This window comes from Primulina eburnea, chromosome 6, assembly GCF_022965805.1.
Source record: "Primulina eburnea isolate SZY01 chromosome 6, ASM2296580v1, whole genome shotgun sequence".
In the NCBI taxonomy this organism is placed as follows: domain Eukaryota; kingdom Viridiplantae; phylum Streptophyta; class Magnoliopsida; order Lamiales; family Gesneriaceae; genus Primulina; species Primulina eburnea.
The window spans coordinates 18,045,361-18,072,163 of record NC_133106.1 but is presented as its reverse complement, the minus strand read 5'-3'; the positions used below and the strand labels follow the sequence as shown (position 1 = coordinate 18,072,163).

Genomic DNA, 26,803 nt, shown 5'->3' with positions numbered 1-26,803 from the left:
TTGAGGGGCCAAATTAGAAATAATAAAACTTATTTAATTATAAAACAATGGTTATGTTCCCAATCTGCATAAAAACGCTTCAAGTTTTGTATCCCGTCAACAAAAATCTCTGGCTCAAAGGAAATCTGCAGATTGAAGATCATCACTGAAAATTGACTACAAAGTCATCGATTCGGGTACGCTTCCGCAATTATGATTATAAATATATTGTTTCTTGAGAATTGAATAGTATTTGAGAATTCTGTGTTGAGATATGAAATCTAATTGATTTCTTCAATGACAATCCTGACAAAAACTGTAAGAGCGTTCGAAGAATCAAAGTCTATACACAAGCTGATTTTGGGTACTCCTTTTGGGGCAAGAGGAATCCCCGGAATCTTGAAATAACCCAAAAGATGGTTCTTTTCGATTGTATTCTCATTACCCTCACAAACGACGATTAGTGCCTCATTCTGGTCATCGTGAATGGTTGTGAAAACCAGTTTTCTCCACTACAAAAAACACTACATTAGCGACGGGTTTTTTCAAACATTCCTTGGTCAATTGCGACGAAATTATTTCACCTACGTTTTGTCGCAATTTTGAATTTTGAAAATCAGATTCAAAATAGAAAATCGTAGCTAATCGCTTATATATACCTGCATTCCACTTCATTTTTTTCAATAGTTTTCGCACGATTTTTTTCTTTTTTCCCCAAATTTCTTGATTTTTTTATTACCATAACTACAAAATTTTATTTAATTTTGCATATCTGGTATTCGACAATAACTTTCTAAATCACGTTTCAAACAAGTTTTCTTTCATATGTATGTTCGTAAATATATATGTGCATATGTTTTGGAAATTAATAGATTCATACATGTATTAGGTATATATGTGTGTGTGTGTGTGTGTGTGTGTTAGATGTATACAGTATACACAGTATAAATTGTTCATGTCATACATATAATTTATTGTTAAGATGCATGTGAAATTATATCACGTTATTTAATTTATGTATTATTTAATTGTATGAAAGATCTATCTAGTATATATAGATATATGCATGTGTCGTAGTGTATTTATTTCTATATGTATTTAATATAATTATTATATTAATTGATAATGTACTTAATGTATATTATTTGTAACAATTTTCCACAAAAATTTTTAACAGCAGTCTAAAATAATTATTTATGCAGTTTGATCAAATCTAAGTAATACATATACTAAATTCAATGTTGTTTATAAATTTTATTAAATATTTATCATGTTATTTTTTAAGTTAAAAAAATTAAATTATAAATTCAAATATTATTAAATTTATTATTTAAACTACTAATAATTGTAATTTAAACATATTTTTAAGAATGTAAATATATGCCTATGTATTAAATTTTTATTTAATTATATATTTATTTAAATTAATATTAATCTTACGTGTATTATTATTAAAGAAAATTTAATTGGAAAATTTTTAATGTATGTTATAATTTTTTATAAAAAAACTAATAATCAGATTTAAGTCTAAATCACCAATTCCATTGTCACATTATTGTAAGCCAAAATGAATAGCAGTGACATTGATAGAGATGATGTTCGAGTTTCAAGCGATGATGTCTTGCACAACGACAATGACAGTGATTAGAGTTATTAGTGTATTTTCTGTAACTCTGCTGGTTTTTTTCGCAGTATCATGTATTTCTTAGTTGCTTCTGTTTAACTTTTTTAATGTAATATTTGAGATGTAAAGATTTCAGTTTCAGTATTGACATATCATTTATATACTTGAAATACCAAAAATTTTTGCATGTTTTCTGTTTATTTTCCATTTATAGGTATATAGTATGTATGGCTTCACAGCAGCCAACTGTGATAACCGTATAGCTTAATCCATACAAAATGACATGTAAATTGTTTTAATATGTTAAATAATTTATTAAAATAAACAATATCTTGTTAGTACATATGTTGTAGTTTGTTACTTTATCATAAGATTGAATTCAATTAACTGTAACAAATTTAAGCCAAATAATGGAAAGATGTTGAGATACATTACTTCTAGATTCGCATTACAAACCTGCCTTAGCAGCCATTCGTCGAAGTGTGTCACACTTGAGCAGAAGCAGTGGTATTGGGAGGAGTTCGTCGTAAATACTATATTATTGAAACTTTACTTTGTTATTTTTTAATTTTTAAGTTTTGTAAATTTTGATTAAAATTAATTATAAATGTTACTTCAAATTTTGCAAAAAAGTATAGGTGGACCGAAGCAGATGACGAGGAGATCGGAAATCTATGGTTTAGGAAGTGTGATAACCTTTAACGCCATACCATACAATAAGTAATACTATTATTGTAATTTTTATTCAATTTTGAATGCAGCGCCAACGACATGAGCGAGGCCATATATCATGGGAGTTGTACGTCACACACGTAGGCATGCAGATGGGACGTTCTTTGACAAGTGATCACGACGTGCGAATGTAAGTTTCATTTTTGAAATTTATTGAAGTAATTTTAAGTAATAATTCTTAAAATAAATATAATTCAAATAAGTAATATAAATTATATTCTTCCTCGCTGGAAACTATGGAGACATATATAGCTGAGTCATTGACGTCGTATGCGGATGAGATGAACCAAAAAGCTCCTAGCATACATGAGGTCAATACAATGTTCAAGTTAGTGACAGGCAAGCCTAAAAAAAGGCGGATGTATTGTTTTGGATCCATAGCTTCCACGATTTATCCTAAGGAGATGGCTCCATATCAACGTGGAGGTTCTAGTAGCATTGGAGTTCTATGGCAGCTACGAGTTAGGAGGCCCAAAAATTAAGGGAGAATAGTAGCAACAAATGCATGGTCTGACATACTAGAGATGGAGTTCTAGGAGTCCAAGAAAGAGAACGGGTTGTTGAGGACTTGAATGTCCTCTTTGGAAAAGCAAGTACGTCTACTGTTGCTCATATGTCTCAAGGATCACCTATGCAGCAACCCTTGCAGTCATACGACAATGTCTTCTACCCATGCAGCTCCTCCCACAATGGACGCTTCAAAGCAGGAGGATCAAACATCAGCCGCTTTGTCACAGGACCATCATACGAGTGTAGATCCTTACATGGACGCGATTACTCATAGCAGTATATTGGGTCATCCCATGACTTGGGCCAAGATGATGAGGATGACGATGATGATAGACACGAAGATGGTGACGGAGACGACCACAACGGTTACGACGATGACGAGACAGAGGCACCATATGATTTTATTCTATTTTGTTGATGATATTTATTGTACATTTTAGTTTAAATATCCACTGAATTTGATATTTTTTATATACAATATCAATTGGGTTCAGTTGAATATTGGAAAAATGTTAATTTCGTTTATTATGTTTGATAAATATTCGAAAACATTATAAAGAAATTTTTTTAAAAAAAATCTTGATCATACAATTATAAATTTATATTAAAATTATTCATTATTTAAAATTTAAATATTAAAATTTCAAAAATATTATTTCAAATAATTAAATTAGCGACATAGTCTTAAACACCGTCGCTAATTGTCAATGACCGCCGTTAATGGTCAACGACGACCGATATAGTGATGGTGGTAAAAACCTTCGCTAACGAAATTAACAACAGATTTGATTGTCGCAATTTTTTTTTTCAGGTTTTGGTTCTCCTTACAGGTATTGTGGTGTTTTGATGTATGATTAGCAAATAGTTATTTCCATATGCTTTTATCCCAATGTTCCATGGAGTTAGTAGACACAATATAATTAGCCTCACATTCAGCAAAAACTTCTCTGTTCACTTTCTCAAACTCCTCTCTCTCAATACTTCTACATATTTTTCTTCCATTTCCCATGTCAAGATAATTCTGGACACTGGATTGGGACGAAAGTTTGTGGAATGCATCCTGAGTGGCGACTCGAAGTAATCCCATTTTTCTTATCTCGTCAATCCCACATCTCAAAAAATGAATGTTCATATCAGGTAAGAGGAGGTGCATCATATTTAGCAGTATGTCTTCACCTCCTAAAGTACTTCCTCTCATTTTTTTTTATCTGTATAACTACCCCTGCTGTGGCAGTGATATTGAATATAAGTGCAACTTTTTCGCTCCCACTGGCCCTATTTTCAGTTACATTTTGCTGTTGTCGCTGTGCATATAATAAGGCAACTGCTGTAGGCTCAGGCATCAACCTCAGAACCTGAAGCCCTGCCATGGCACATGCTCTTTCAACTCGACTCGGTTGGAATCTGTTAAATGATACAGGAATTGTCAGGACAACATTTCATACCGGACGTTTCAAATAAACCTCTGCCATGGCTTTTAGTTCAAGAAGAAATATAGAGAGAACTTCTTCAGGAGTCGTTGACCTCCACAAGTTATTGACCAGAGCAGCCACAAATGGCCTGGCAGCTATATCTAAGATCTGGACAAGAAATGGGAGGCTTTTTCTTGCATGAACAATGGGATCCGAGTTGACTCGACCAATCAACCATTTCATGTTAAAAATGGCAGCGCCAGATAACATCTCATACTCGTGAGAGAGATGACTGTTGGTTTCTCAAACCGAATTTCAAAAAAAAATTTATATTTTGTGGAAGCTTGGCATAGATCGAATCGTATAAAACAACATTTTCCACCAAAATGTTGAACGATCAATAACTATATTAATTTAATAAATAATCAACAAGAGATAGAATATACCTTTGTCTAAAGATGATACCCCATGGATGGGCCCACTACCCTTTGATGTGAAACTTCGTACGAACGAATAGCAAACACGATTAAAATCAAATCGCGCCCTCAATTCAATAACGAACAAAGAATCGTTGTTGTCCCGATCTTTTGAATCAAGTGTGTGTGTTGTGATTTTCACATCTAAACTATGAAAAGTCTAGCAACAAATAATCACGGGATAAACAATCGAAAAACTCAACGAACCTTCAAAGAACGAGTCTAAGACAATCAGCACAAGCACGATCGACAAACGCCACAAGACGAATCTTGATAAGTTTGATTTTTGAATAACAAAGCGAAGCTTTGAATGTTTGAGAGAAAAACTCTAAACTTTGATAAAAATATCAATAATAATCTGAATTGTGTGTCAAATTTCGTCCAACATGTTTTTTAATAAACAAAAGATATCAAAAATCTAGTCTCCAAAATAAATAAAACTCTAGAAAGGAAAATATTCTCGCTCAGCCGCCTCAGACACGGACCTCATGTAGCCTTCCGTGTACGGGTCCGTGTACTCTCGGGAAATCATCTTCAGCTGGAAACAAGGGACACAAACCCCGTGTCCACCTCCTTGTACGGGTCCGTGTACACTCGGTCTTCGCAAATGTCATAGGACACGGACCCCGTGTACTGGTCCGTGCTCGGGTCCGTGTAGACACTGGAATTCTTCATCCTCGGCTGTAAAAGGCACGGACACCGTGTGCATGTCCGTGTACACGTCCGTGGAGTCTCGGCCGTCTGGAACAATGCTTGAATGATGTTCCTTTGGCCTCCCGACGTACTCCCATGCATCACGACCCCTTCATGCTTGCTCATGACTCCCTGTAGTGCCTCCTTGAACTTCTTCAGGCGTCCCCTCGTGACTGGTCCTTCCGGCAACTGTAAAGGATCCCATGCCTTCCTTGGAGCTTGACCACCCGTGTTCGCATCATCCTCCCCTTCTTGAAAAGGATTTGTCCTCAAATCTTGCTCATCACCTACATCAAACAACGACAGATCACTAACATTAAATGTAGTACTCACGTTGTACTCACCTGGCAGATCAAGTTTGTAGGTGTTGTCATTGATCCTCTCAAGAACTTGGAATGGTCCATCGCCTCTTGGTAATAGTTTTGAATGCCGCTTCTCAGGGAACCTTTCTTTCCTCAGGTGTAGCCACACCCAATCGCCCTTCTCAAACACCACCTTTTTCTTTCCCTTGTTGGCTCGCTTTGTGTATTGTTCATTCTTCTTGTCAATATTGGTTTTGACCTTCTCATGCAAGCTCCAGACAAATTCAGCCTTCTTTTTCCCATCCATGTTTAACCTTTCACTCACAGGTAAAGACATCAAATCCAATAGAGTCAAAGGATTAAAACCATAAACAATTTCAAACGGCGAATAATTGGTAGTAGAATGGCAAACAATTCTCCAATTCTTTAAGTTCTTTTTAAGAATTGCACACAAAAGTGTTCCTAAAGTTCTATTAACAACTTCAGTTTGTCCATCCGTTTGAGGATGACAAGTAGTAGAGAACAGCAATTTAGTGTCAAGTTTAGCCCATAAAGTTTTCCAAAAGTAACTCAAAAACTTAACATCACGGTCAGACACAATAGTCCTAGGCATGCCATGCAACCTAACGACTTCTCTAAAGAACAATTCCGCAATGTTAGATGCATCATCAGTTTTATGACAAGCAATAAAATGTGCCATTTTAGAGAATCTATCAACAACAACAAATATTGAATCCCTCCCCTTCTTAGTCCTAGGTAAACCCAACACAAACTCCATAGAAATATCAACCCAAGGTTCACTAGGGACAGGAAGTGGTGTATTCAATCCATGTGGTTGTGTTCTAGACTTAGCTTTCCTACAAGTTATGCACTTATCACACACACGTTTGACATCACGCTTCATATGTGGCCAATAAAAATGTTCATGCAAAGCATTCAAAGTTTTGCCACACCAAAGTGTCCCATCAAACCACCCCCATGTGCCTCCCTAACAAGTAATTCACGAATCGATGATTTAGGGATGCACAACCTATCTTCTCTAAACAAGAAACTTTGATGCAAATAAAATTTATCATGTGGACCATGCATACAAGTTTCAAACTCACTCTTAAAATCATCATCTAGCACATACAATTCCTTCACATGCTCAAACCCAAAAATTTTTGACTCCAAGGTAGAGATTAGTACGTACCTTCGGGATAGTGCGTCGGTCACTATATTTTCCTTACCTTGCTTGTACTTGATGATGTAGGGGAATGTCTCTATGAATGACACCCACTTGGCATGCCGCTTGTTCAACTTCTGTTGACCCTTAAGGTGTTTTAGAGATTCATGATCCGTATGAATCACAAACTCCTTAGGCCTCAAGTAGTGTTGCCACGTCTCTAGAGTCCTCACAAGTGCGTAGAACTCCTTATCATATGTGGGATAGTTCAGCGCTGCTCCATTGAGCTTCTCACTAAAGTAGGCCACCGGTCGACCTCCTTGCATCAAGACTCCACCAATACCTACACCTGAAGCATCACATTCAATCTCAAAGGTATTAGTAAAATCAGGTAAAACAAATAAAGGAGCATTAATCAATTTTTGTTTAATAAGATTAAAAGACTTCTCTTGCTCCTCGTCCCAATGGAATGGAACATTTTTCTTGATTACCGCTGTCATCGGTGCTGCCAGTGTGCTAAAATCCTTAACAAACCTCCTATAGAAGCTTGCAAGTCCATGAAAACTTCGGACTTGACCAACAGGAGTAGGCGTTGGCCAATCTCGAATAGCACTTACCTTGTCTTAATCCACATGTATCCCCTGCGAGCTTACCACAAAACCAAGGAAGACAAGTATGCTTGTACAAAAATCACATTTCTTTAAGTTAGCATATAAATTTTCAGCCCTTAATGTGATTAGCACAAGTCTCAAGTGATTAACATGCTCATCCAAATTTTTGCTATACACTAGGATATCATCAAAGTAAACCACAACAAACTTTCCTATGTGTGCACGCAAAACATGATTCATTAACCTCATAAAGGTGCTAGGAGCGTTAGTTAAGCCAAAAGGCATGACCATCCACTCATATAACCCGTATTTGGTTTTAAAAGCAGTTTTACACTCATCACCTTCCCTCATCCTAATTTGGTGATAACCACTCTTCAAGTCAATTTTACTAAAGACACATGCACCATGCAATTCATCTAACATATCATCTAGTCTAGGTATGGGGTGCCTATACTTAATGGTTATGTTATTAATTGCCCTACAATCTACACACATACGCCATGAGCCATCTTTCTTAGGAACTAGTAAAACAGGCACAACACAAGGAGACATGGACTCACGCACAAAACCCCTATCTAATAACTCACTTACCTGTCGTTGAAGCTCCTTGGTCTCCTCCGGATTGCTCCTATAAGCTGGACGATTTGGTAAGGCACTCCCGGGTACCAAATCAATTTGGTGTTCAATCCCCCTCAATGGTGGTAGTCCTTGAGGTAGCTCCTCCGGAAATACGTCTTCAAATTCCTGCAAAATTGAAACAACAATGCTCGGAAGGACCCGGCTATATCACTTGTGTTAAGGAGGATCTCCTTGTAAAGAATCAACACAAGTGGTTCATGTGTGTGCATCAATTGCTTCAACTCACCTTTTTGGGCCATATATATTTTCTTTTTGGCCTCTTTCCTCTCATTTTCTTTCCCCTCATTTTCTTTCCTCTCATTTTTCTTTTGTATGGCTATCTCACTCTTTTTTTCAGCCATTTCTTTTTTATTTTCCAAGGCCACCTCACTTTTTAGTTCACTCTTTCTTTGGGCCTCATCTCTCCTTTTTTTTTTCAAATAGTCCTCCAACACTTGCTTTGTGGACAAAGGAAGTAATACAATGGAATCCTTTTTTAACATGAATGAATACTTATTCTTGAAACCATCATGAGTCACCTTCCTATCGTATTGCTAAGGCCTACCAACAAGATATGACAAGCATGCATTGGCACTACATCATATAAAACCTCATCAATGTATTTCCCAATCGAAAAAGAAACCAACACCTGTTTTGTCACCTTCACCTCCGCACAATCATTCAACCATTAAAGCCTATATGGTTGAGGATGATTTAGTGTAGGCAAGCCCAATTTCTCCACTATCTCAACACTAGCCACATTAGTACAACTCCCCCCATCTATGATTAAATTGAAAACCTTTTGATTCACAAAACACCTAGTGTGGAACAAGTTCTCTCTTTGGTTAGTCTCCTCCTCCTTGACTTGGGCACTCATGATACGCCTAGTCACTAGTGCCTCACCTATAACCGCCCCATAACCCTCATTAGGATCCTCTAATTCAGGCATCTCATCATCATCATCATCCTCACTATGAGATTCATACTCACCATAGTCATTCAAGATCATCACCCTATTATTAGGACATTCACTAGAAATATGACACAACCCTTGACACCTAAAATATTTAACATCTCTAGACCGAGTAAGAGGAGTTTCAGATTTACCTTGCACTCCTTTTTTAGGCTCCTCTTGCTTAGTCTCAATCTTGGGCTTGGTCACCACTTTATTTTCATCACGCCTTGCCACATTTGGCCGCCAAGAAGATAATGAACCCCCAGTTTGATTGGTGCGGCCAACTCCACGCCTTTTGAGTTGTTGCTCCACTTTTATGGCCATTTGCACCATCTCGTCTAGATCTAAGTAGTGCCTAAGCTTCCACTTGGTCTTGAATTTCCCTGTTCAAACGACGAAGAAAACGTGCCATGGTCGCCTCACTATCCTCCTCAATGTTTGCCCTAATCATGACCACTTCCATCTCCTTATAATAGTCCTCCACACTCTTTACCCCTTGCCTCAAAGTTTGTATCCTCTTAAACATCTCCCTATAATAGTGATTGGGCACAAACCTTTTTCGCATCACTCTCTTCATCTCATCCCAAGATTCAACAGGTCTCTCATTATACCTCCTTCTAGTGGTCACTAATTGATCCCACCAAATGAGAGCATAGTCTAGAAACTCCACCACTGCCAACCTAACTTTCTTTTGTTCGGAGTAGTGGTGACATTCAAACACAAACTCTACCCTCTTTTCCCATTCTAAGTATGCCTCCGGATCAGATTTCCCATGGAATGAGGGAATTTTCATCTTAATACTACCCATGTTACCATTTTCCCTATTCCCCTCATATCTACCCCGTGCGGCTTCTCTTTTTCCTCTCTCAAATCCTCTACCTCTTCCATTCCTACCCCAATTCTCATTTTGACTCTCATCGTCTCCTCGCAAATCATATTCCTATCATCTCTACCCAAATCCTTAGGCTTAGATTTACTCCCACTAGCACTAACCTCAAGCTTATCCAACCTCTCATGCAAGGGCTCTAATTCATTCCTCATCATCCTACTAAAATACCCAAATAAGGCCTCCATTTGGAACTTAGAAACCCCTTGGTTTGAATCATCTCCTACCTCCCTCTCCATTTAATTTTTAGAATTGTACCTACAAGAAAACGTTAGTAGAAAATAGATAGTCCTCACCCAAATTCTCACGGTCACTCCAAAGAAAATTCACTCGTCGCTCCTCTCTTATTTTTTTTTGCTCACAACAAATACTCACTAGTCACTCCAAAGAAAATTCACTCGCACTCAAGTAATTTCACTCAAATGTGATAGTGTTCTCGAAAGTGTGCTCAAGCTTTGTATTTGAGTATCAAACAACCAAGTTCAACTTGTGAACAAATGTGATCGACTCGCTTGGACTGCGTAGACAAGCAAATTGAAGATAAATATTATTATTTTTTTGACTGTGTGAGACACTTGTATATGACTCACAAAAAGAATAGAACAAAATGTCAAAAAGAAAAAATGGTGAATTTTCGGATTTTTAGTACTTTTTTTTTTACTCTAAGGCTGAGTAAAAACTCGAAAATCCCAACAAAAATATCACCAAAATTTCAGAAACTGATGAAGAATGGTAGAACAAAAGCAGATCCGAAAAAGGACGAAGAATTAACACAGATCTGAAGAATTAAGAACAAGATAAACTTACTTGAATTCAATGAACCTAAGCTCTGATACCAAATAATGTGAAACTTCGTACGAACGAATAGCAAACAAGATTAAAATCAAATCGCGCCCTCAATTCAATAACGAACAAAGAATCGTTGTTGTCCCGATCTTTTGAATCAAGTGTGTGTGTTGTTATTTTCACCTCTAAACTATGAAAAGTCTAGCAACAAATAATCACATGATAAACAACCGAAAAACTCAACGAACCTTCAAAGAACAAGTCTAAGACAATCCGCACAAGCACGATCGAAAAACGCCACAAGACGAATCTTGATAAGTTTGATTTTCGAATAACAAAGCGAAGCTTTGAATGTTTGAGAGAAAAACTCTAAACTTTGATAAAAATATCAATAATAATCTGAGTTGTGTGTCAAATTTCGTCCAACATGTTTTTTAATAAACAAAATATATCAAAAATCTAGTCTCCAAAATAAATAAAACTCTAGAAAGGAAAATATTCTCGCTCAGCCGCCTTAGACACGGACCTTGTGTAGCCATCCGTGTACGGGTCCGTGTACTCTCGGGAAATCATCTTCAACTGGAAACAAGGGACACGGACCCCGTGTCCACCTCCTTGTACGGGTCCGCGTACACTCGGTCTTTGCAAATGTCATAGGACACGGACCCTGTGTACTGGTCCGTGCTCGGGTCCATGTAGACACTGGAATTCTTCATCCTCGGCCTTAAAGGGCACGGACCCCGTGTGCAGGTCCGTGTACACGTCCATGGAGTCTCGGCCGTATCCAAAAATGCTTGAATGATGTTCCTTTGGCCTCCCGACGTACTCCCATGCATCACGACCCCTTCATGCTTGCTCATGACTCCCTGTAGTGCCTCCTTGAACTTCTTCAGGCGTCCCCTAGTGACTGGTCCCTCCGGCAACTGCAAAGGATCCCGTGCCTTCCTTGGAGCTTGACCACCCGTGTTCGCATCACCCTTGGCCCATCCCTAGCCCAAACGGAAGACAAGCCCATCAAGGGCTCAGGTATTCTCCTATAAATACCAGGTTTGAGTGTCCCCGTTAAAAAATTTTCACTATATTGTTTTCCGCAGCACCCTTAGCTGCTCCCCCCATATATCCTCAGTCTCTGAATTGAGCGTCGGAGGGGCTACGCCAGGACACCCTCCTGGCCCCCTCTTAACGATCTTATTTGTGATTTCAGGCTCAGGGTAATTTCAAAACCTGCATCTGGACTAGTGACACTTGCTAGAATCGGACCCTAAATTTCCCGTGAGTATCACTTGGCGCCATCTGTGGGAACACTTGAGTTGAGACGTGAGATGGTAGGCAAGAAAGGAAGTAGAAGAGATACCTCCGCATCATCGCGTCATCAGAGGGGACCCGAACAATCTCATATTGAGACAAGACAGGAACAACCGCATCTTGAGACAAGAGTGGAACAACCTCGTCAAGAGACAAGAGCCGAACAACCTCGTCAAGAGACCAGGGTCGAGCAACCCCGTCCTAATGAAAATGTGGGGAACTTGACCCTGGAGCAGTTGGGTCAATTTATTACCCGGACGGTGGACGAGGCCATGAAGAGGAATCAAGAATCTATGTTTGAGGAACGACAAGCCACTCGCCAGGAACGAGAGGAGAGTGCTGAGGGTTATCAGAGAAAGGTTGAAGAGATGCAACCCCTCCAAGGTGGGGAGAATCCCGAGATAGAGGAGATGTGGAAGGAGATAAGAATGTTGATGCAGCAAGTGGGAAGCCGAGCACCGACCCCCAAGAGAGGAAGTCCTTTTTCACTGGCCATTCTGGAAGAAGGACTTCCCCCGAGATTCCGACAACCAAATGTTGGAGAATATGATGGACATACCGACCCAGAAGAGCATTTGGGGAGATTTGAGAATGCGGCTATGTTTCATCAATATACAGATGGAGTGAAATGCCGGGTGTTCTTGGGCACGTTGGTGAGGTCAGCCCAACAGTGGTTTAACACCTTGCGCCCTGACTCCGTATGTTATTTTGAGGACTTTTCAGTTGCTTTCTTGCACCGGTTCGCCAGCAGCAAGAAACATCAGAAAAATTATTTGAGCCTGTTCGTGATGAAACAACAAGAGAATGAAACTTTACGAGAATTTGTCCAGCGTTTCAACAGTGCAGCGCTGGAAATACCAGCGGCTGCTCCTAACATCATGATAAGTGCCTTCACACAAGGACTGAGGGGAGAGGAGTTTTCAAGTCGCTGGTCAAGAAGCCTCCGTGGAGCTATGATGATCTGTTGTCTCGAGCTGAGAAATATATAAACTTGGAAGATGCCCAACAGTACAGAAAGATGGAGAACCGGCCCGGAGGAAGTAGAGTTGAGGGAGTGGAGAATGGAGGAAGGAAGAGGGGTGCGGGGGAAAGAGAGGAGGACAAAACTAAAAGTAGAGGACAATTCTCATCACATGTTCCCCTGGATAGGAGTCGTGACAAGGTGATGGAGGTGAGGGAACCCGCGGGGAGAGGGGAGAAGTCACGAAGGGTTGAGTACAGTGCTAGATTGCCTTCGCGTGAGAGACGAGAATGATCGGCATCTGGGAGTCGACCGAGGTCTCGCCCGTCCCCTAGACGTGGTCAAGGCCCTCCATAGATAAATCAGGGGGTTGGGGAGCAGAGAGGGGAAGGTCGAGGTCAAGATGTCCTTCAGGAGCCCGTCGAACCGAGGATGGGAACGAATGAGGATAACCACCCTACGAGAGGAATGATTCATATGATCTCGGGCGGTGCTACTTATGGAGACTCTAGGCGAGCTCGGAAAGCATGTGGGAGAAGGTTGGAGAACTTTGAGATATCTAGGGGTGCAGACTTACCACAAGACCCCATCATCAGCTTTGGGCCGGAAGACCTCCGAGGCATTGTGACTCCACATAACGATGCCTTGGTGGTGATGGCCACCATTGCCAATTATGATGTGGCAAGAATATTTATTGATAATGGAAGCTCCATGAACGTCTTGTTCAAGAGCACGTTGGATCAAATGAAGGTGGAAGGATTTGAGTTTGAGCTGGTCTCCACCCCGCTGTATGGGTTTGCATGACACGCCATCTCGCCTTTAGGTCAGATTGTGCTTCCCCTATCCTTGGGGACTGATCCTCGGTAGGTAACAAAAATGATAGCGTTCACCGTGGTGGATACCCTTTCAGCGTATAATGGAATCCTGGGACGGCCAGCCCTGAAAGATTTTAGAACAGTAGCTTCCAGTTATCATCAGAAGCTTAAGTTTCCTGTGGGAAAAGGAGTTGGAGTCTTGGGCGGGGACCAAAAAGTCGCACGTCGTTGTTATGAAATAATCGTGAAGGAAGAAGAAGGGAGAGGTCATGAGCATTCACATGGAAGCTTGAACTCTCTTACAATTGTAGAGTCATTTGGAGAAGCTTCTAAGTGGGTAACTTTGTCCTGTGGAGATACAAGAGGAGCAGAGAGGAAAGTTGGAGAATGCGCTGGGTAAGGCTCTAAAGAGGCCTGGGAACGCTTACCACCTTAGAGAATATTAATCTTGACTTTATTTTTGATGTATTTCATTCCTGAATTTGTCTTATGTTATCAGTTGATATTTAATAAAGTCAAGTTCTTATATTAAGTTCGTGGTTGTTCTTGTTTTATGAGGATGATATGAATTAAATTTTACCTACTTAGGCTGCGCCTAGTAGAAGAGAAGAGTGGGGAGGAGAAAAGTTAAATTTTTCCTGCTAAGGCATCGTCTAGCAGAGGAGCAGAGTGGAGGAAGAGAAATAAATTTTCCTGCTAAGGCATCGCCTAGCAGAGGAGTTTGAGGGTGAGGGGAGAGAATCTTTATTTTCCTGCTAAGGCGTCAACTAGCAGAGGAGTTAGAGGGTGAGGGTGGAGAATCTTTATTTTCCTGCTAAGGCATCGCCTAGCAGAGGAGTTAGCGGGTGACGAGGTGAAATTTTTATTTTCCTGCTAAGGCGTCGCCTAGCAGAGGAGTTAGAGGGTGAGGGTGGAGAAATTTTATTTTCCTGCTAAAGCATCGCCTAGCAGAGGGGTTTGAGGGTGAGGGGGAGAATCTTTATTTTCCTGCTAAGGCATCGCCTAGCAGAGGAGCAGAGTGGGGAAGGAGAAGAATTTTATCTTCCTGCTAAGGCATCGCCTAGCAGAGGAGCAGAGTATTTTCCTGCTAAGGCCCGGCTTAGCAGAGGAGTTAGAGGGTGAAGGTGGTGAATTTTTATTTTCATGCTAAGACCCGGCTTAGCAGAGGAGTTAGAGGGTGAAGGTGGTGAATTTTTTTTCCTGCTAAGGCCTGGCTTAGCAGAGGAGTTAGAAGGTGGGGGTGGTGAATTTTTATTTTTCTTATAAGGCCCGACCTAGCAGAGGAGTTAGAGGGTGGGAGTGGTGAATTTTTATTTTCATGTTAAGACCAGACCTAGCAGAGGATTTAGAGGGTGGGGGTGGTGAATTTTATTTTCCTGCTAAGACCCGACCTAACAGAGGAGTTATAGGGTAGAGGTGTTGAGTTTTTTATTTTCCTGCTAAGGCCCGGCTTAGCAAAGAAGTTAGAGGGTGGAGGTGGTGAATTTTTATTTTCCTGCTAAGGCACCGCCTAGCAGAAGAGCAGAGATGTGAAAGAAAAAAAATTTATTTTCCTGCTAAGGCATCGCCTAGCAGAGGAGCAGAGTTTGGGAAGAGAAAAATGTTATTTTCCAGCTATGGCGTCGCCTAGCAGAGGAGCAGAGTGAAGGAGGAGAATTAAATTTTCCTACTAAGACATCGCCTAGCAGAGGAGCAGAGTTTGGGAGAGCGTGCGGGGAGTCCGAGCGACCAGGTGGGGGCGAGCGTGCGGGGCGTCCAGGCGAAGGCAGGCGGCTGGGCGAGCAAGTGGGGGCGAGCGTGCAGGTGGCGAGGCCAAGAGGCTGGGCGAGCAGGTGGGCTGCGCGCTGTGATGGGCTGGGCGAGCGGCGAGGCAGGGCGGCTGGCGTAGGGCGAGTGGCGAGTGCGTGCGGGGGCTGGCAGCCGGGCGAGCGTGCGGGGAGTCCGGGCGAGCAGGTGGGGGCGAGCGTGCGGGGCGTCCGAGCGAAGGCAGGCGGCTGGGCGAGCAAGTGGGGGCGAGCGTGCACGTGGCGAGGCCAGGAGGCTGGGCGAGCAGGTGGGCTGCGCGCTGCGGGGCTTGGGCGAGCGTGCTGTCGAGGCTGGGCGAGCGTGCTGCGGGGCTTGGGCGAGCGTGGCGCCAGGCGAGCTCGGAGCTCCGGGCGAGCGTGTGGCAGGCAGCACGGCTGGCAGTAGGCGAGCGTGCGTGAGGGCAAGGCGCGCTGGAGAGGGGTAGGTGGGCGCTCCGGGCGAGCTTGCGGGCGACATTGGGCGTTGCGCACAGGCGGCGCGGCGTTGGATGCCTGGAGGCGATTGAATATTTGTAGGCAAAGTGCGCTGCAAAGGTGGAGCGTGTGTGAATTGAAGAAAAAATTCTGTATGGGTGAAGTGAGAATGAAAGCAGGATTACGATTTGATTTGTTTCCAAATTTTTGGAGACTGAAAAACGGCTGGAAGAAAATATTAACTCGTAACCTGTGACCCGACGACAGCACAACTAATCGAACTTTGAACCTACGATTCAGTTCGACTCGGGAGGGGGAGACTGGTGATACCCCATGGATGGGCCCACTACCCTTGCCCATCTCTAGCCCAAACAGAAGACCAGCCCATCAAGGGCTCAGTTATTCTGCTATAAATATCAGGTTTGAGTGTCCCCATTAAAAAAATTCACTATATTGTTTTCAGCAGCACCCTTAGCTGCTCCCCCCATATATCCTCAGACTCTGACTTGAGCGTCGGAGTGGCTACGCCAGGACACCCTCCTGGCCCCCTCCTAACGATCTTATTTGTGATTTCAGGCTCAGGGTAATTTCAAAACCTGCGTCTGGACTAGTGACACTTGCTGGAATCGGACCCTAAATTTCCCGTGAGTATCAAAAGAGATTGGAATACTATGAGTTAAGACACCGTAATTCTTCCACGCCTACTCTCTCGAACCAACAAACTGATGTGTGGGCGTCACCAAACTATTGCTCTTCCTTTTTTCTGTTTCTCGCTTTCTGTATCTTACGTACACTGATATATCTCTCTATTTATAAAACTCAACCATTGAAAAAATAAAAGAAAAATATTATTGTGTACATTATCTCTCAATTTGTTAAGATATCTCATCCCAAAATCATATCTTCTATATATGATATGGAAACAACTTTTTAAATTTGACATCACTTCCCTCAAGAGAGGGAAGTGACTAACGTGATTGAAGTGGAGGAGATCTTATCTCCTCCACCACTCAATCTTATTATATTATATATATCATTCTTTATCCTTTATATATATATATATATATATATATATATATATATATATATATATATAACAAGGATCACCATAAATCGTGACGAAGATCTCATCTCCATCATAATTCAAAAATAGTTTCTCAAATATTTATCTAATAAATATTTCAAAGAGAAAATAATTGATATTAATATTTCAAATTAAATATTAAGAATGTATATCCTTTTGTGATCTCTATCACAAATTATTGTGTGACAATTAATTCAAAATTAATTGATTGAGATGAAATAAAGGTATCGCAAAATAAAAAATTTCTTTACGATTTTCCAAACAAATTGAAATTGAGCAATGACTTAAAATTCAAAATTTTAAGTTGATAAATATATTATTTATCATGAGTGTTCGAAGTAAATCGGAGATGGCATGGAGAACTATGGACCTATAATTTCAAGCTCCAATAAAATTGAAAATAAATTAAACTCTTTAATTTACATATATTAATTTTATTAATTCCAAAGTTATTCCACTATAAACTTGGAATTGCACTCTTGAAAAATAGATATAAAATTACTCAACAAAAATGAATAGTCCATTGATATAGTCACTACATGTGAATCAATCCTCCATAAGTTGTCCATAATTAAAGTCAGATAATTTCCGCTTAACCTCTTTATTATATCTTTTTCCTTATGTCCCTCCCATTGATTCTCTAATGAATAATATGTTTATGATCTAATAATAAATTGAGCGCTCTTAATATTTAAGTACCGAATCAACACTTAAGGGCACCATTTATCTATCTTCTTTTACGAAGGAATGGATTTCGTCTTGTATATTAATATTCCGAGCTATTTATTTTATTGTATTTCCAATGTATCAAGAACTTTGACACCATATAATTTGTGTCATTACTCGATATGTCAAAAACACAATATCATAAATAGGAGTTTATTAATTACTCAGAATTAGGATCGACTCATACATGACCATCATTGATTAATATTGAAATCTCAAAGAGATACGGAAATTTAAAGAGATTCAAAATTAATCATGCTCCAATCCTATATAATCAAATTATATAAAGCGTTTTCATAATAATCTCATTAATAATAATCCGGATAAGATCATTCTAAAATGAATCACGCTAACAATTTTAAATCAAAGATCCCAACTTTAATTTCTAATTGCGGACAAATTTAGATCAGTATATTTTAAATATTATCCTCTTGTATATAACACTTATATACAAACATTTAAAATCACATAATAATAATCTTGGGATTCCAGATATTTATAAAGCATCAAAAAAACATGCATGCAAAAATAATATTGAAATATTTCTCACATTTATTAAAAACATTTGTTTTTGGGCACAAATCCCAACAATCTCCCACTTGCCCTTAAAGCAAATGAGACATGTTTATGAGTCTCATCCCTTCAAGATGTTGTTCAAAACTTCGAGCAGGCAATGTCTTAGTAAATAGATCAGCTACATTGTTCGCTGAAGCGATCTTTTGAACTGACACATCTCTTCTCTTGATAATGTCTCTTATCAAGTGAAACTTTCGCTCTATGTGCTTTCCTCTGCGGTGGTTTCTAGGTTCTTTGGCATTGGCCATCGCTCCACTATTATCACAATAGAGCTTGATTGGTTCATGCAGGTTTGGAACAACTTCCAGATCTCTCAAGAACTCACAAAGCCAAACTGCCTCTTTTGCCGCTTCACAAGCTGCTACATACTCGGCCTCCATAGTTGAATCAGCAACACAAGTTTGCTTAACACTTCTCCATATAATGGCACCATTTTCTAAAGTGAACACCACACCGGAAGTAGACTTTCTAGAGTCTCTATCTGATTGGAAATCAGAATCTGTATATCCAATAGGAATCAAATCCCCAATAGAATATACTATCATATAGTTTCTAGTCCTTCTCAGATATTTGAGTATATGTTTCACTGCAACCCAATGATCTAATCCTGGATTTGACTGATATCGACAAACCACTCCCACTGCAAAACATATGTCGGGTCTTGTACACAACATTGCATACATGAGACTACCAACTGCTGATGCATAGGGAATCTATCTCATTTTCTCTTCTTCTTGCGGTGTTCTGGGACACTGCTCTTTTGAGAGATGAACTCCATGTCTAGAAGGCAAGCTTCCTTTCTTGGAGTTTTGCATCGCAAATCTGACAAGCACCTTGTCAATGTATGATGCTTGAGACAATGCCACAAGTTTATTTTTCCGATCTCGAATAATCTTAATCCCAAGAATGTAACTTGTATCTCCCAAATATTTCATTTGGAATTTGCTGGCTAGCCAATTCTTTATGCTAGATAAAATTTCAACATCATTCTCAATGAGTAAAATATCATCTACATAAAAAACTAAGAAAACCACCTTTTGTCCTTTGATTTTCTTGTATACACAAGGTTCACCTATATTTTGTTGAAAACCATAAGATTTTATAGCTTCATCAAATTTTATGTTCCATGATCTAGAAGCCTGCTTAAGTCCATAAATAGATCTTTGCAGCCGGCAGACTTTCTGCTCTTGGCCTTTAACTACGAAACCTTCTGGTTGTACCATATAAATGGCTTCCTCAAGATGACCGTTCAGGAAAGCCATCTTAACGTCCATTTGCCATATCTCATAATCATAATGAGCAGCAATGGATAAGAGAATCCGGATAGATTTTAGCATGGCAACTGGACAAAAAGTATCCTCGTAGTCTACTCCTTCTTTTTGGGTAAAACCCTTTGCCACTAATCTAGCCTTGAAAGTTTCGACTTTCCCATCGGAACCTCTCTTTTTCTTGTAGATCCATTTGCTACCAATAGTCTTAATACCTTCAGGTTGATCTACAAGTATCCAGACCGAATTAAAGTACATAGACTCCATTTCTAGTTTCATAGCTTCTTGGCATTTTTCTTGATCAACATCAACCATCGCCATCTTATATGTCAATGGATCATCGTCACCTCCATCAGTGACTGCAACTTGTGCTTCACCTATTTCACGATAGCGAATAGGAAATCTTATTTCCCTTTCACTATGTCGTGGTGGAGGCGTGGGTGTTGGACCTTGAGTATTGGTCTCCATCCTTTCTTTTTCAACAACTTTTGTTGGTATGGGGCTAATCTCATCAGCCAACAAATCATCCAGAACTACTTTACTTCTGGGTTTGAAATCTGCAATGTATTTATGCGCAAGAAAAGTAGCATTTGTCGATACAAACACTTTGTTTTCAGTAGCATTATAAAACAGACCTCCTCTTGTCCCCTTGGGATATCCTACAAAAATACACACTTCTGAACGAGGTTCCAATTTTCCATTATTTCCCCTTAGCACATGTGCAGGACACCCCCACATGCGGATGTGTCTCAAACTAGGTTTGTGACCATTCCACAACTCTAAGGGAGTTTTAGGGATTGACTTAGATGGAACGATATTCAAAATGTATACTGCTGTATCCAGTGCATAAACCAAAAATGAGTTAGGCAGAGAAGAATAACTAAACATTGATCTCATCATGTCGAGCAAAGTTCGATTTCTTCTTTCGGCTATACCATTTTGTTGTGGTGTTCCAGGTGCCGTGAGCTGTGACAATATTCCATTTTCAATCAAGTGGTTCTTGAATTCATAATCCATGTATTCTCCTCCTCGATCTGATCGAAGAGTCTTGATTGATTTGCCGAGTTGATTTTCTACTTCAGCACGGAATTGTTTGAACTTTTCAAAAGTTTCGGATTTTCTTTGCACTAAATATGCTTATCCGTATCTTGAATAGTCATCAATGAAAGTGATGAAATATTCATAACCTCCTCTTGCTTTGACATTCAAAGGTCCACATACATCGGAATGTATAATATGTAGAGGTGTTTTAGCTCTTTCACCTTTTGCCAAAAATTGTCTTTTGGTCATCTTTCCTTCAAGACAGGATTCATAGACTGGCAGAGTACCAAGTTTTAACTCTTTCAAAGGACCATCCTTTACTAGTCTTTCCTTTCTACATTGATATGACCAAGCCTTAAATGCCACAAATATGTATCATTATTTTCATCGGAAATTTTTCTTCTCTTAGGGGTTGGTTCAGCGACTTTGAACATTTCAGTTTGAAGTAAATTATGTGAAATTGGCTTAATAAAAAATAGACCATTCTCAACATAAGCAGAACAAATATTCATACCATTCTTATTAATTGAAACAGAATCAATATCAAAAGAAACATAAATAAATTGTTCATGCAACTTCGAAACTGAAATCAAATTGCGTTGCAAACCAGGAATAAAATAAACATTGTTCAAAATCAAATATTTATTATTCTTAAATGACAGTCGCACTGTCCCAATTGCCGTCGCTGATAATCTTTCCCCATTGCCTACTCTCATCATGAAAGCTCCCTCATCAAGATCCCTGGACGACTCCAGCATCTGCAAAGAAACACAAACATGGTTAGACGCTCCTGAATCAATTATCCAGCTTGAGAAATCATTCTCAACAAAGCATGTTTCCACGACTAGTAAATCTAGTTTACCTTGTTTCTTCTTTTGTTTCAACTCATCAAGGTACTTCTTATAGTTCCTTTTCCAATGGCCATCCACGTTGCAATGGAAACATTTTCCCTTTGGTTTGGGTTCAACACCCTTCCAATTCTTCTTTTGAATCTTTTTCTTGCCCTTAAATTTTCCCACATTTTTCTTCTTTTTATTCTTAGAAGAAGAAGCCTTTCCCACAGCCACATTAGCTTCGGCAACATTTGCCTTGCCATTGTTATCATGTATCAGAGATTCATAACTTTGCAGCTCATTTAGGAGTTCTGTCATATTACATGCCCTATGATTCATAACATATTTTGTCCTAAATTGGAGAAAAACAGGAGAAAGTTTCTCCAGGATCATGCCAACTTGAGTTTTTTCATCAATGTTAGCACCATTGATATTAGCATCATTGAAATGATTAATCATTTTCAACACATGCTCACGAACTGAAGAACCATTCTTCATCTTACAGTTCATAACTGCTTTCACAGCTTCATAGCTTGTTTGTTCAGATGGACGTCCAAACATTTTTTGTAGAGATTCCATAATCTCTTTAGCAGTCTCAAAGGCTTCATGCTTAGCTCTAAGCACTTCATTCATTGCTACTAACAGGTAGCAACGTGCCTTGTTGTTTGCAACAATCCAATTGTTATATGCTTGTGACACAGTCCTAGAAGCATTAGCTGGAGGCACTGGAGGACAATCCTCCTTGAGGACAAAATTGTAACTTTCATTGATCAAGAGGATATTCATGTTGCTTTTCCATTTAGACAAATTTTTACCAGTCAAAACTTGCGATGCAAGAAGAAGAAGATTAGGATTTGACATATTTTCTGAAAAAATTTGAGAAATATTTTCAATGTGCAGTTGCATAAATATCACAAAATAATTTAAAGACGAAGTAATAGAATGCATTAAAGCACATGATAATACACAAAACATGTTACTTGAGTCTTAAAGAATTATAATCACCACAATTAAATGCCGCCGTAGGGTAGGTCAAAAATTGCTAATTATAATAAGACTTTCTCAATTAATAAATGCTATCTAAAATATCTCATATTTCTAACATCTTTTAATTGCTTATAAATTTTAGTCAAAAAGATAATTAACTAATTTAATCGCCTTTGTTATGAATGTAACCCACCGTATCAGATTTTAAAACTTAATTTAGTAATTACCTCCGTAGGGTAGGTCAAAAATAAAATATATTTTAAAATCTTATCTCATGGAAAACAACCTTGCTATTGTAATTTGTAGACACCCTCCGTAGGGAGGACATAATAAAAACGTCTCAAAGCGCTACAAAAAACTCACGGTGTTGTTCTAACAGTGGAGACCAAAGGTTAATATTGTCATATTACCCGCTCCCACTCATTATTTTACAAAAATGTATTTGATTTATAAAATAACTCTTAGTCCTCCTATGAATGATTAGGTTATATTAGGTAGGTTAAAATAATACCTCCTCACTTCCTAGGATTATTTATCCAACTCTTAGTCCTTCTTATTTTCTAATTTTACCCTTCTCCTATATCCAAACTCACCACCACTTCCAGCCACGACCGCCGCCGCCGCCGTCGGAGTCGCCGGACCGTCGTCGTCCGTCAGACCACCGCTGCCACCGACTGCCGCCGCCGCCGCCGCCGCCGCCGCCGGACCTTCGCCGTCGTCGTCGCCGCCGGAGTGGAAGAAGAAAAAAAAGAAGACAGGGCAATTTTGTCCTTTAATCAAAAAATTCAAAGTTATCCTACACTGAAAAATCATTCAAACATAACACCATATATTACATTCCTACAGCAATCATTTTCTTTATCATTTACTTACTAATCATTAGTTTATTTTATCCTTCAAACCAAACGCAGAATATATCATGCACGTGACAAAGGAAACCGAGATTGAAAAGAAAAAAAACAAATTGTGATGAATATTAAATATATCATGCGCGAGACATAGGAACCCAGATAGGAAAAAACAAATTCACAATTTGTTGTGTGAGATAACACTACAGGAAAAACATAGGCATGATCGATATTTAATATTTAAATTAAATTTTAAACATTTTAAAATATAAATCAATGATGACAATTATTGAAGTTTAACAATTAAATTCATAATATTCATTGATCATGAGTCCATACATCAACATGAATGTAACAATCAAATTGAATGGAGAAAAGGAATTGCTAATTACTGGAAAAACTTTGACGAAGGAGTGTAACAGTAGACTTTGTTGACCAACCAAAGGTAAATACGCATGAGTGAATCCGAAATAGAGAGAAAAGGAAAAAAAAATCTCTGTATTATAAAATTAAATTAGTATAGAGTATTGACCGCTCTGATACCAATTGTTGGTTTCTCAAACCGAATTTCAAAAAAAAAAATTATATTTTGCGAAGCTTGACATAGATCGAAGCGAATAAAACAACATTTTCCACCAAAATGTTGAACGATCAATAACTATATTAATTTAATAAATAATCAACAAGAGATAGAATATATACCTTTGTTGAAAGAGATTGGAATACTATGAGTTAAGACACCGTAATTCTTCCACGTCTACTCTCTCGAACCAACGAACTGACGTGTGGGCGTCACCAAACTATTGCTCTTCCTTTTTTCTGTTTCTCGCTTTCTGTATCTTACTGTACACAGATATATTTCTCTATTTATAAAACTCAACCATTGAGAAAAATAAAATGGAAAATATTATTGTGTACATTATCCCTCAATTTGTTAAGATATCTCATCCTAAAATCATATCTTCTATAATATGAAAACAACTTTTTAAATTTGATATCACTTCCCTCAAAAGAGGGATTTTGAGGGAAGTGACTAACGTGATTGAAGTGGAGGAGATCTTATCTCCTCCACCTCTCAATCTTATGATATCATATATATCATTCTTTATCCTTTATATATATATATATATATATATATATATATATATATATGATCACCATAAATCGTGAGAAAGATTTCATCTCCATCATAATTCAAAAATAGTTTCTCAAATATTTATCTAATATATATTTCAAAGAGAAAATAATTGATAATAATATTTCAAAATTAAATATTAAGAATGTATATCCTTTTGTGATCTCAATTACAAATTATTGTGTGACAATTAATTCAAAATTAATTGAATGAGATGAAATAAAGGTATCGCAAAAGAAAAAAAATTCTTTACGATTTTCCAAACAAATTGAAATTGAGCAATGACTTAAAATTCAAAATTTTAAGTTGATAAATATATTATTTATCATGAGTGTTCGAAGTAAATCGGAGATGGCATGGGGAACTATGGACCTATAATTTCAAGCTTCCATAAAATTGATAATAAATTAAACTCTTTAATTTACATATATTAATTTTATTAATTCCAAATTTATTCCACTATAAACTTGGAATTGCACTCTTGAAAAATAGATATAAAATTACTCAATAAAAATGAATAGTCCATTGATATAGTCACTACATGTGAATCAATCATCCATAAATTGTCCATAATTAAAGTCAGATAATTTCCGCTTAACCTCTTTAATTATATCTTTTTCCTTAAGTCTCTCCCATTGGTTCTCTAATGAATAATATGTTTATGAACTAATCATAAATTGAGCGCTCTTATTATTTAAGTACCGAATCAACACTTAAGGGAACCATTTATCTATCTTCTTTTACGAAGTAATGGATTTCGTCTTGTATGTTAATATTCCCAGCTATTTATTTTATTGTATTTCCAGTGTATTAAGAACTTTGACACCATATAATTTGTGTCATTACTCGATATGTCAAAAACACAATATCATAAATAGGAGTTTATTAATTACTCAGAATTAAGATCGACTCATATATGACCATCATTGATTAATATTGAAATCTCAAAGAGATACGGAAATTTAAAGAGATTCAAAATTAATCATGCTCCAATCTTATATAATCAAATTATATAAAGCGTTTTCATAATAATCTCATTAATAATAATCCGGATAAGATCATTCTAAAATGAACCACGCTAACAATTTTAAATTAAAGATCCCAATTTTAATTTCTAATTGCGGACAAATTTAGATCATTATATTTTAAATATTATCCTCTTGTATATAACACTTATATACAAATATTTAAAATCACATAATAATAATCTTGGGATTCCAGATATTTATAAAGCATCAAAAAAATATGCATGCAAAAACAATATTGAAATATTTCTCACATTTATTAAAAACATTTGTTTTTGGGCACAAATCCCAACAATGACTGCTTTTACTGCTTGCTGGAATATCATCTTTGAACTTGATGTAAGATCTCAAAAACTTCTGCTCTCGTCTATTTCCCAGAAGCTCAACATCCGAGCCATTCCATATGGCAACACTGGATTGAGAAGTCCAAATGTCAATCCCGATTGCTACTTCGGGGTAAGGAGGAAAATAATTTTCTTCCCAGGTTGTTTCGCTGTCTGATGCCACAGTGTATACTGGTTCCACCATTAATGAAAATCAGGGATTCCATGAAAAATAAACTCCATAAACTAACATCGAGTGTAGCACAAATGCAATTTTTCCTAGGGGTTTCCATATAATATGGCACTTCCAACTTTAGGTCTTCACATGCAATCATTAAATTCACAAATCTCCTTTCTAAGATTGATATTGTCAATTATTTCTAGAGTTTACAAGATGATTAATCATCATCTCCTAACAAATATGCTATTGAGGAGCTCAGAAATTTTTTCGACAGCTAGAAATGTTGCCCACTCATTATTAAAGTAGATGTCCAGCTAGCCAACTTGTGACCTGAGTTTTATCGACTCTCGTGTAAAAAAATATTTATTTTAATTATCTTTTACAATTTTAATATAATTATTTTATCTGTATACTCATGCAAGATGCATATATAAAGATCTTGAATATGCTATGGTACTATGAGGTCGTACGTATGATGGAGATAGTAAAATTCATTTAAAACTTACTGTATATTCTAAATGTGTCCCTAGTTGATTCATATCAGCTCTCGATTTACCAATAGTTGTAGATTCGATCGGGATATATATGTGTTGAAGGAATCGTACTGTACGTTAACCATAATTTTTTTGTTATTACAGACACTATCAGTGATACCTAGAAGAACATGAGGCGATGCTACTCATTGTTCTTATCAAGATCTGATGAGTGCAATCAGACTTTAGTCCTG

General features: G+C 38.2%; 1 pseudogene; it reads right to left on the bottom strand.

Moving 5' to 3' along the window:
- Positions 1-260: 260 nt before the first annotated feature.
- LOC140835355 (heat shock 70 kDa protein 8-like) lies at positions 261-26,302 on the bottom strand (annotated as a pseudogene).
- Positions 26,303-26,803: the final 501 nt, after the last annotated feature.